The sequence below is a fragment of the Saccoglossus kowalevskii genome, chromosome 6 (genome assembly GCF_978046115.1).
Source record: "Saccoglossus kowalevskii chromosome 6, keSacKowa6.1, whole genome shotgun sequence".
NCBI classification, from domain to species: Eukaryota; Metazoa; Hemichordata; class Enteropneusta; family Harrimaniidae; genus Saccoglossus; species Saccoglossus kowalevskii.
Window position 1 is genome coordinate 14,285,499 of NC_140646.1, and position 12,434 is coordinate 14,297,932.

A 12,434-nucleotide genomic window follows, 5' to 3' on the forward strand; every position below is an offset into this window, starting at 1 on the left:
CTTAGCATTGTTGCGCATGTAAAATCACAGAATTTGTGGAGCTTGTTTGCAGCACGTTCTACTGGAGGAAACATACATACATACATACATTTCTGATTTTTATTCCTCAATAAAAATAAAAACGTATTTACAAATTAAAACTCGCTAAAATGCGAGTGGAAAATTAGCTAAAATCGATAAAGAAGATAAGCGAACGATTACGAATTAAAAGGTAAAGTAGGTAACGATTATACAGTAGTAGTTGAAAATAACACAGCTAGTAACGGATTAACATAATACGAGTAGACAAAATAACGAGTTGTATAAATGAATAATTAACAAATAGTAACAATAGCGTTTAATAATTGAGTTAACTAAAGTTCATATGAAAGTAATAACGGTCTTCTTTATCGATTTCAGTCTTTTCCATTGTAATATGGTTGGCGTGTGGTCATCTCGGTAAGTTGTAGCACTGTATACGGGTTCCATCTTCAGGTGATTCCGTCTGCTATTTCCAGCTGTTTGTTAGTTACTATAGCGATGGCATTGTTAATGCAGTATAGATCGGTGAATAATTGAATGGAATTGCTGAGCAGATAGTAGTTAAACTCATTTTTCAACCGATTTCTAATCCTAGTTTTAAAGCACAGTAATGCATCAGTTTGGTCAAGATCTTTAAGCTTGTTATAAATAGGTAGCATAACAATCTGTGCTCGTTGGTTATTCGTCTTGGTGTGGGCGGGCCAAATAAGTACCATGTAAGAGGGATACAGTTTTGGTGGTCTTGTAATATGTTTATGATATTTTTAAGGGTACCGTGTAGAGGAGCTAATCTGCCGCATTCTAGAAATATATGGGAGAGGTCATCGACCTCGCCACAGAATGGACACTTGTTTGAGTCCCTTATACCTGACCGTAGCAAAAACACACCAGTAGGATAGCAACCACGCGTTATCCGCCACTGCAAATCCCCATCCTTCTTTAGTGTGGGTGACAAATAGCTGTTTCCAAAGTTGGATTTCGTATCAGACGGGAGGGACAAGACATCATGCCACTCAGTGGTTACCTGTATATTTGGATGCTTGATATATTGTAAAAAAACTAAAAATTTGTAAAGTGTTCCTTTTTCAATTTTGTACAGAGGATAATTCAGGAGGACGTCGTTTTCCTCATATGCATGTACAATGTCGAACGAATACCTGGGGTCACCAGTACTGGCAGGTGTACTCAGGTCTTGACTGTTTTTAATTATTTTTTTCCACTGTGTGGGAATGGCTTTCATTATTACATCGAGTGCTAAATTTAGCACCCGCTTTGAGTAGATAGATATTTTATTGTGAAGGATATCAGTGTCTAGCCTTACACCATTATTGAGCAGTTGGCCAACTTTAGTTATGCCAGCCTCTATAAAGTGGCGCAAGTTTAATGGTTGTTTTCGCAGATAATGCTGTAAAAGTGGGTTGAAAAACAAAGGTTCCTGAAGAATATCACAATAACTAGACGGACCTGTCTTTCTCTTACATGGAAGTGAGAACCATAGGTTGAGAGGTTCTCGGTAAAAGACAGGCGTGTTACGGTTGATTTGTGGGTATGTTGGTACAAATATTTGTTTACTGTAATTTAATTTTTGAATTTTCTGCAGGAAGTAATCAGTGAAAATAAAAGATGGATGATCAGAGTTTGAATACAGGTGCCGTTGTATGTATTGAAGGCGGAAAGTGGAAACACGTGTTAACAAGTCTATCAGTCCTTGCCCGCCTTCATTCACAGGTAAGTAAAGTGTTTCTTTCTTTGTCCAGTGGCGACCTTGCCACAAAAAGTTTAAAAAAAGGTTTTGTAGCTTTTGTATCAATGATTTGGGCGGACACAATAATACGAATTTGTATAATAGCTTTGGCATGATTATATTATAAACAACTAAAGTGCGCCCCCTATAAGACATGTATGGGGGGTATTTATTGTACCTTTCAAGCTTGGCTTCCACCTTTTCTGTTATTCCTATCCAGTTGTTTTCAAAGTCGGATGTATTGCCAAAGTATATACCAAGGATCTTTAAGCCATCGCTGTTCCATTTTATGTTGAGTGGCTTATCGTCACGGAACCTCCATTTCCCTAGCCACAGACCTTGTGATTTTGTAAAATTAATACATGCATTACTTGCATTTTCGTATATATTTAACCAGTATTCTAGTTTGTCAAAGTCGTGGTTGTCCGTCAGAAACAAGCTGACATCATCTGCATAAGCAGAAAGGTTAACTTGCCTTTCACATATTTTAATACCTTGTATCCCACTCTGTGTTCTTATTTTATGCAAAAGAGTTTCAATCACAATGGTATATAATTGCCCACTGAGGCTACAGCCCTGTCGTATACCACGTAAGAAGCCGACTGGATTGGTAAGTGATGCGTTTATTCTAATTAGGCTCTGTGTGCCTGAGTATATGAGGCGGGTGTAATTAATAAAAGTTTCACCGAAGCCAAACGCGTCCAGGGTCCTGAAAAGATAGTCGTGGTGGACCCGGTCGAAAGCCTTCCGCTGGTCCAATAAAACCAACGCCAGCGGAATGTTATTGAATTTTGTATAATCAATGATATCGCGTATCAAATTAATATTATCGTGTATTTGCCTTCCCGGAACACAATAGGACTGGTCCACGTGGATTATGTCACCGAGAACAGAGCGGAGCCTGATAGATAACGATTTTTTAAGTATCTTGTAGTCAGCACAAAGAAGGCTGACTGGCCTCCAGTTGCTTAACAAATTATTACCAAACGCTTCAGCGTGGTATTAAGATTTTGTTTTCAGGTTTGGGTGGTACCAAGGTGGAAAATGGTTGCACATATGGGGGTAATTCCTGGAATTGCAATAGAGAGGGTTCAGGCCGAAATACATATATATAGTGTTTCCATGTTTCGTCTGATATTTCTGTGGTATTCTGCTGCTGTAAATAATGCAAGATTTGTTCCGAAATTCAGTGTGTTGTGTGCACTCCAGGGTTATTCGTTTTTTTGCTCAAAACACCCCTATTTTTTAATGGCAGAGTCGAATAGTTTCACTCCCACTGGGAAATCTGCATTGTTACTTGAATGAGAGCTAACTAAACACATTTTCCAGACCGGCGAAAGTGTATGCAACAGCCAATTTTAACAGCCTGTCACGTGATTTTAGTCTGAATGTCAACCTCAAAAGAGGCTAATCCATTTACACAGGTATAACTGGGAATAGAATATGTGAGGGATTGTATCAACAGAGATGTGTATACTGAAAAGTAACATCTATCCTTTTGCATCGCTGAGCATTTCTGTTTTAGTATACTGGTTTGAAAATGTTGAATTTGCATGATTTGCAATGTTTTTTTTTTACTGAAACTCCCCTATTGATCGAATCCCGGGTTTGAAAGAGAACGGCACACCACGTGATTCGTTTGAATACAATGGTGAAGGCACGCAAGCATGACTTATGTTGTCAGCAGTAGTCGCTGAGCTTCACGCTACAACTTCACTTGTGATGTTGCTTGTTAGCCGTGGATTGAATTAATCTTGATTACCGGTTAAAATGTTGCTTATTTGGCGTTGGTGATCTTTATTTGGAACTGGGTAACGTCGCCAGCAGAAACCTCCTGGGATTTTGATGTTGATGGTTGCGCCTCCATGGCAATCGCTAATTTTACTGCGGGTGGATCTTCCAAGAGCCCTTCGGAGTTTATAAAACTCATTCAACATACATAAAGTTCTCTCAATCGTAGTAGTCCATGTGATGTACACCTAATATGCCAAACATGTTGCTGAACAATTTTGCCAATGAAAACAAGCCGGTTGGCGATCCACTCCACTAAAAAAAAACTAGCAATATGTTTTCGGCTGTTGCCATGGTAGGACATGAACGTGAAGCTAACTTCGGTTTATAACTAAAACTGGGCACCGTATACAAAGTTCGCAAAAAAACATTCAGTCCTTAGAAGTCATTTTATTTTATTGCTAGGACGTATGCTGTTGTTAGGGATTGGTCAGTTACTTCGGCCTGGGGGTGGATCAGTAGGGGGGTTACCCTGTTTTTGATTTTGCGAATGGGGGGGGTCACCCTGTTTTCCACAATTCACACACGCGCTTATGTATATATTTTTTTAAATTTTATTTCAGAACAATAGATTAAAAAGTTAATCGTACAAATGTGTTCTTAATAATAACTATTACCCATATTGCCTATGAATGTTATAGGCTAAATATTTTGGGGTTGAAGTTGACAAATAACTAACAGATTATGCAATGCGGCAGAGCCCCATGCAATTATACAGTTAAGTTTTGAACACATCCCAAGTCCATGTAATATCAGATTATTTTATTTAAAGTCTGAAGTCACCATTGTATAAGATATTTACTGGATTTATCCAATTGTAGCTGGAGACGGAAAAACACAGCAATTAGTACAAAGAGCAGTGACAGTTTTTGTTCAGCAAATCAAAAAAGTTAAATGGATTCATGTATATAAATAAATAGTTTTTTTGTTTTTTTAACTTTTAAATATGCATATTTTGCTCTGTAAAATACCAAAATCCAACACAAATTTATACAAAAATCAAAGTGTCCTTTGTTTTCATAAGCACAGACTGTGCTTCAGGTGTAAAGCTTTCCTGGTCTATAAGATATGAAAGATATATTAAATTCAAATTAGTTTTCGAACCGCCTAGATTCAAATCCTCTTTTCCTATCTTATAAGGGCGTTTATCAAGTGAGTACTCCACAGCTTTGTTTTTATTTACTATCTTTAGCAGCATAAATTTCCCTACTTCCTGCAGCTTTTTCTGTAGTCGTTTTTTGGCTTTATGCTTCCCCTCCCCTCCTAAGGTGACTGGTCTATTAAATGCAAACACTAAAAATTACGGCAAACCACGTTATTTTCAATGCACATCATACATTTTGTAATCATGTCAGAGCCAAAACTGTTAATGTTTCTTTGTTTTTCGGGGGGGGGGGTCAGCATGTTTTAAAATATAATGTTAGGGGGTCGCCCACTTTTTTGTTGTTGATAGGGGTGGGTCAACTGAGATTTACAGCTGACAAAATGGAATCTGCCGACCCCCCAGGCCAGAGTAACTGAACAATCCCTTAAATTTATTATTTCCAACGATAGTATTTTCTAGATTGCAGGCAGCATTTACAGTTCATTCAAAGTTCAAAGTTGCGTCGGGATTACGTTGATACAGTGTAACAATGTCGGCGTCGGTGATCTCTTACCGGTGTGCAACGTAGCCAAAATAAAAGGCATGAATACAAGACTAGTGGGAGGTAATAAATTTGGGGTCGAAAGTATTCAAAAAACAGTTTTTGGCTGTTGCCATGGTAGCTGTGGACCAGGATTGTTTTGCCAATTAGTGACGGTACGATCTGCCTGTCAATTATAAACAAAATTAGCCAAGCCAAAAAAAATCTCAGTAAATTGTTGCCCACACTCAAGCGGATTAGAATGCGCTACGTCCATGCTTTTTAATCATAGAAATGTAGGGTGTGATACATTTGACGTGAAGGTATTAAAACATTCAGTTGTTGGCTGTTTCCATGGAAACGGTGGTCAGAATTTGTTTTCAGATTTTACCAATAGTAACTTTGTGCCCACACTCAAGCTGAGCAAAATGAGCTATGTCTGAGGTGTTGCATCCACAATTTGTAGGAGATACATTTCCTGATAACTAGGGTGAAGGTGTGACCTACCTGCTAAGTGTGAGCGAAATCGGCCAAGCCAAACAAATCACAGAAGAATTAATACGTGAAAACACTAGAAATCACACACACACACACACATATACACAAAATTAAAGTGATTTTAAGGGCAATCCAAGTGGAGCGAATCGCCAATACCATGTTCATTTGCATATTGACCGTGAAAATACCAAAAACATCATTGCATGGGTGATATGCAAATTAGTTTTAGTCAAAATAAGTTACTGCTTAGAAGTACCATTACTGTTGTTCAAATTTCATTTCACTCGGCAAATATATTCATGTACCCAAACGTAAAGTATCGTACTTCTAAATATTGTTTATTTCTGCTATGTTTCGAAAAACGCTACTCTTGAACGGACTACTTTATTCGCTCTCAGACCTCATTTGCATATGGGGTGTGGAAGTACAGATTTTGATTTCAGGGACGAATCAAAATAAACTGCAGTATATATGTAATAATGTGGAATACTTCCTTTCACTGTGAACATTTTTCCGCTAAAATAAATTCCAGTGAAAATGCCATTTCCCTCATACTCTATTGAGACTTGACACAGCACAGTGAAAATTTGATTCACACCGTATGCTTGAAAACTTTTCATCGAAATTAAATTAAGTGAAATTCTGTGTGATTTCATGAGAGTTGAAAATGAAAAAATTATATGACACCCAACCCTACCACTCCATACACAATGTAACCACACCTCAAAAAAATCCTTTCACCAGTGTATTCTATTTGAATTCAGGAGAAATTTAAATAAACAAATTATATGACAACGAACTTAATTATAATTTCAACCTCTAGTTCAGCACTAATTAAATAAACTACCTCGTCTTTATGCCAACTTGAAGTTATTCAATGCCTACACCAGTGACTTCAAAATCTATGTTTCAATTCCAGGAATTTCACTTGCTATTAATTGTATGGGAGTGCCAGTCTTTCATGAATTTCTATTGTCATGTCAATTTCTTGTGATTACTCGGAAAATGAAGCTGTAACCACAGACCACAGTGCTGCAACTAAATCCTGGTATAAGCACCGGTTAGGCAGTCTTGAACTATGCATGTGAAGCCAGCTGAGAGGTATATCCAATCCTATAGATTTATCATTGTTTGGTAACTATTTGCTGCAAATGCAACAAAAATCAATATAAAAATATTACCCACACAGCATTCTACAGGTTACTTGTTGTTACCAGTTTTGGGTAGTAGTGTGATCTGTGCTCTGTGACAAGATGTTGGAAGAACGCCTTCTTCAAGTGAGGTACTAAAAACTTCAAACAAGTCAGGCCCTAACACTTGCCAGAAATGTTTGTAAAACTCCCCTGGCAGGCCATCGATTGCCGGGGTTTTACCATTTGCCAGGAGTTTTACACCTTTAGTAAGTTCATCATAGGTTAGTAGCGAGTCACATTTGTCTTTGTTTTCAGTGGAAAGTTGCGGAAGCCCCTCTAACATAACATTTTGACAGTGAGTGGAAACAGGGTCTGGTGAAAATAGATCTGTATAGAATTGTTTGGCAATTTTGCACATTTTTTGGGGTTCATCAGTGACAGTGCCATCTTGACTTTGGAGTTGGGAAATGACCTTTTTGCCGCCTTTATGTTTTTCAAGGTCAAAGAAAAAAGACGACGGAGTGTCATTTTCGTTTAACACTTGATGGCGCGCTCTGATCGCCGTCCCTTTTGTTTCATACCGGACCATATTTTCCAACAATTCTTTCTTTTCATTTAACGCCTGTTCAAGTACAGGGTTATTATTTGCGTTTCTTTCCAGATCTGCAATTTCATTGAGTAAGTTATGTTTAACTGTACGATGATTACAACTAAGTTTTGAAGTGTATTGTTTTGTAAGTAGCTGAATGTTACGTTTGCCTGTATCCCACCATAACTGAATTGACTGGAATCGAGACTTTTGCTTACGCCATGACAGCCAGTATTGTTGGAGTATATCACAGTATTCTTTATCGTCCAGAAGACTAACATTGAAGGACCACACTGGGTTTCGATTTGATATGTTTTTTAGTGATAGTGTGAGAGTTACAGGACAGTGATCAGAAAACTGGTAATGTGACTGAATTGTTGCTTGGCTTATTCTAGATGCCATTGATTTCGACACGAAAAACATATCTAGTCTGGAGTGCGTATCATTACGGCTCCATGTATATTGTTTTGAACCTGTATTTGCATGCCTCCATGCATCAGTCAGTTTAAATGTTTTTATAACATTGCACAGAAATTCTGAAGAAGGTCGGTGTGACTCTGGATTATTACACCTGTCCATAGTGGGATCCACAGTACAGTTAAAATCACCTGCCATGATGATAGTGTCCGTGTTCAAACCATTTAATAAAGTTTTGAGCAACCGGAAACATTCCAACCTTTCAGTCCCACTAGTTGGTGCGTACATATTTATTAAGTGAACAGAATTACCATTCAGCTCCGCATGAACATGCAACAAATGACCAGCCAATAAATTATTCACAGAGAATACATTGACCTTTGACCTTGGATTAATCAAGATTACGACACCAGAAGAGTGTGAATTGTCATGGGAAAAAACATTGGCCCTCGCCATACAACTTGCCATCTACCTTCATCGGAAGGTAATGTATGCGTCTCCTGTAGAAAGTAGACATTGCTTAGATGGTTTAATTTAAGAAAGTTAAAGACTTGATAGCGTTTGTACGCATCACGACAACCTCTTATATTCCAGGTAGTTGCTTTGATATTAGCCATTAAAGATAGTAAGATAATGCACACATACTACCCATTATATATTTACAATGTATTTTATTAGTGATACAATGATATATCGTTTAATTGTGTTTAACTCGTTGTTTTTTTCCTCGTGCAGTGGAAAGACCTCGTTTCGTATTTATTACGTTAGTCCTTCCACTTTCAGGTGAGTCAATTTCATTATTTTCACAATTTCTTTTACCATCCTTAATATGTTTCCACAGCCTGGCCGTCATTCGCTGTACACGTATTTTCTCCCTCGAAGGGATATCTTTGTTTTTACGGAAATGATTGAATGAGCGCACTAGAAGGCGCAGATCAGGACAGAACTTTGTTATAGCATCCTCCACCAGTCGTTTTGAGTTATATGAATCTTTTTAGAAAGGACGTGATCTTATCGTCCTCTAATAATCTGTCTTCGTCACCCTCAAACAACTGTGACAAATCAGACATTTCAGAGGAGACTGATCCGACTTCGTCTGTATCGTCCTGTGTTTCAGTTGTAGAGGCATGACCCTTATTAAAAACGTCAAGTGAGACAGCCTCCGCGAAAGAAAAAGGAAAAGAAGAGGTTGAGGGGCGGAGTCGTACCACCTCCTCACCAGAAATACATGTAGACATGGGTTGAGTTTCTAGTAAAGGAGTTGAGCACTCAACACTAGTGCGTTGACCTGATTGCGTTTCCATAGCAGTGCCATTGTCTTCAGGTAAGGAGGTGTCTGTGACATTCACCTTTCCATTGTTTTCGGTTTCTCTGTTTTTGCCTGTTCAACTGCTTCAACGGCTTTTTGATTACTGTTTATTGTAGTTGTTATTTCATTAGAATCACCGATTGCATTTTGTACGTCATCGGAATTTATATTACCATTTTCAGTAGTGGTCATTTCATTTATTGTACCGATTTTATTTTGTACATCGTTTTCCGTGATCTGTGTTTCCATATCGTTTTCATTAACATTATTTGTTTCAGTCTCAGTAATTAAATGTGTTTCTGTTTTAGAACGGTTTTGTGTTAGAGAGATTGTATTTTGATTTACAGATGGTGGATGCGGTCAATATTGTTTGGACAATTCCACTGAATATGTCCTTTACAAAGGCATTTATGGCATATCGGCACATCAGTAGAAAGGTAAATTCTATAGGTCCGTTCATTATGAACAACAAAAAACATACCTTCAAGCTTGCTTTGATCAGTGATAACGTAAACCTGTCTTCGAAAAGACAAAATGTGACGAAGCTCAGGTTTCTTCAGACCCAATGTATCAATCGTATAGAGCTTACAATTTTACCATATTTTTTCAACTGCTCTTCAAGTAAAGTATTTGGAATAAATGGCGGTACTCCAGAAAGTACAACCTTAGTCGCTGGTTTCATCAGCGGTTCAACATAACCAAAAGTGTCACCAATGTCTGTAATCCCAGACGCACACACCTGTTCCACTGTTTGAACAGAATCCAAAAAAACAATAACATTACCATTAGCTCTCGAGGCAGCAAGAATTTTTCTGCCCCTACTATTTTGGAAATTGAGTCAACGTAGGTTTCAATTGGAACCCCGCTCACCGACTCGCATTTTACACCATGATTTCGTGTCAAACTCAAAAGCGGTTTTACCCTACGGGCAGCCATCTTGCTTGTTGACGTGGCAGACCACGACACCAGCACCAAAAAAAAAGGTTTCTTCAGACCCAGTGGTATCAATCGTATAGAGCTTACAATTTTACCATATTTTTTCAACTGCTCTTCAAGTAAAGTATTTGGAATAAATGGCGGTACTCCAGAAAGTACAACCTTAGTCGCTGGTTTCATCAGCGGTTCAACATAACCAAAAGTGTCACCAATGTCTGTAATCCCAGACGCACACACCTGTTCCACTGTTTGAACAGAATCCAAAAACAACAATAACATTACCATTAGCTCTCGAGGCAGCAAGAATTTTTCTGCCCCTACTATTTTGGAAATTGAGTCAACGTAGGTTTCAATTGGAACCCCGCTCACCGACTCGCATTTTACACCATGATTTCGTGTCTAACTCAAAAACGGTTTTACCCTGCGGGCAGCCATCTTGCTTGTTGACGTGGCAGACCACGACACCAGCACCAAAAAAAGAAAAACGCAAAGTGTGAGGCAGATTTATGCCTAAAACGCTCAAAACGATAACCAAAGTAACAACAAAATATTTACAAATAACTATATACAGAAATAAAAACTCACTGACTTTGTAAAAACGGTGTTTTCAGCGATTTTCCAGGAGCTCGATGTACGTACATCTGGAGCAGAGCGCATACATACATACATACATACATTTCTCTTTTTTATTACTCAAGTATTAAAAGTAACAATTATTTACAGTTTAAAAACTCACACGTAGGTGAGGGGAAAAGGAATAATTAAACTAATATTAAATCGAATAATAATTAGCGAGTGAAGTGATATCGATTACAATTGTGAAAATTATTAATAAACGAATGTATATAAAAGGTAAATGCGAATGAATAAAGCGAGACTGAAATGTGCGAAAAATAATGATATATTGAAATTAAACGAGTACATAAACGAGTTAAATTTTACAATTGTTCCTTTGCAAATGTCTATTTGCGTTGATCTTCTGTAGACTTGTTACGTGGTAAGTAGTCTAGCCATTGTCGATGACATCCGAAATTCTTAGTGCGTCCCCATCTAGTGTAGCCACTGCACCATTAACACACCACTGTAGTTCAAATACGCCCTATGTCTTCATAAGTAGATGGTAGTTGTGATCGCACGTTATTCTATATTTCAGGCGAGAAAAGAAGCACTGTACCACACTGACTTGAGCTGAATCTTTCAGTTTGTTGTATCTGGTTATATGTATAGCTGTTTTGAGTGATGAAAGTAAATAGCACAGCAAGCGATGTGATTGAGTGGTGTTTTTTCTCTTCGGTGGACCAAGAACATAGTAGGCAAGAGGTACATTTTGCCAATCAAGTAGTTTATAGATAATTGTGTTGAACATATCAAATAGTGGTGTAAGCCGTGGACACTCGACAAAAATGTGAGCTATATCCTCCTTTTGTTTACAGAATGGGCAATTGTCAGTATTTTAGATACCAGATTTCAGTAGAAAGCTCCCGGTGGGGTAGGCGCCATGTAAGAGCCGCCACTGGAGGTCGCCTTCCTTTTTAGTAATAGGCGAAATATAGCAGTCGTTGTAATTTGGCCGATGTTCATCTGTCAGAGAGAGTATATTTGACCATATGTTGTAACGGTAAGTAGTGTGTTTCAAGAGGTAATTAGTAGAAATGATAAATTTGTAGATGGAACCTTTCTGTAACTTATAAAGTGGGCAGTTGAGTAGTATATTATTATCATCATCACAATAAAGAAGCTCAAGATGATAAGATGATTCAATTACTTGTGTGCTAACATTACTGTGATTGATGATAATTGTTTTCATTCCTACTGGGATCGCCCGGTGTGTGATGTCTAGTGCCATTTTAAGCAGCCTTTTAGAATAACATGGTACTTTGCCATATAAACTTTCTGTGTCTAGCCATTTGTTGTTCGACAAGAGATCACCAATTTTAGTTATACCCCCTTCACAAAGATGAGAACAAGTGGCACTTGTTGTATTGGATGTAGTATTAAGTTGTTGTGAAAGAGAGGTTCCTGTCAGACAGCATTGTATGATGTTGGCTGATCTTTTCGTAATGTTTTCAAAGACGCCCAGGTTTTCAATAACTCGCAGTAGTATACTGGAATATTGTCCAGAGAAATTGGTACATTTGTAATCAGTAATTGTTTATCATATTTCAGATTATTGGCTTGACGAAGAAAGTAGCTGGTAAAGTGAAACAAGGGTGATTAAAATTGGAGTAGAGGTAGCGTTGTATATACTGCAAATGAAAATAAGTAATTCTGGAAGGTAAGTGTATAAGTCCTTGTCCACCTTGTGAGGGCGCTAGATAGATTGTCTCGGCGGGAAGCCAGTGGCTTCCTTGCCAGAAAAAATCAACAAACT

At 38.0% G+C, this 12,434-nt stretch overlaps 1 long non-coding RNA gene across 1 annotated transcript; it reads left to right on the forward strand.

Annotated features, from left to right (window-relative positions):
• Positions 1-8,188: 8,188 nt before the first annotated feature.
• LOC146741805 (uncharacterized) lies at positions 8,189-9,065 on the forward strand. Its single transcript, XR_014929781.1, has 3 exons — positions 8,189-8,302; positions 8,554-8,601; positions 8,936-9,065. It is a non-coding gene; the product is annotated as an uncharacterized LOC146741805 (long non-coding RNA).
• The last annotated feature ends 3,369 nt before the right edge of the window (positions 9,066-12,434 follow it).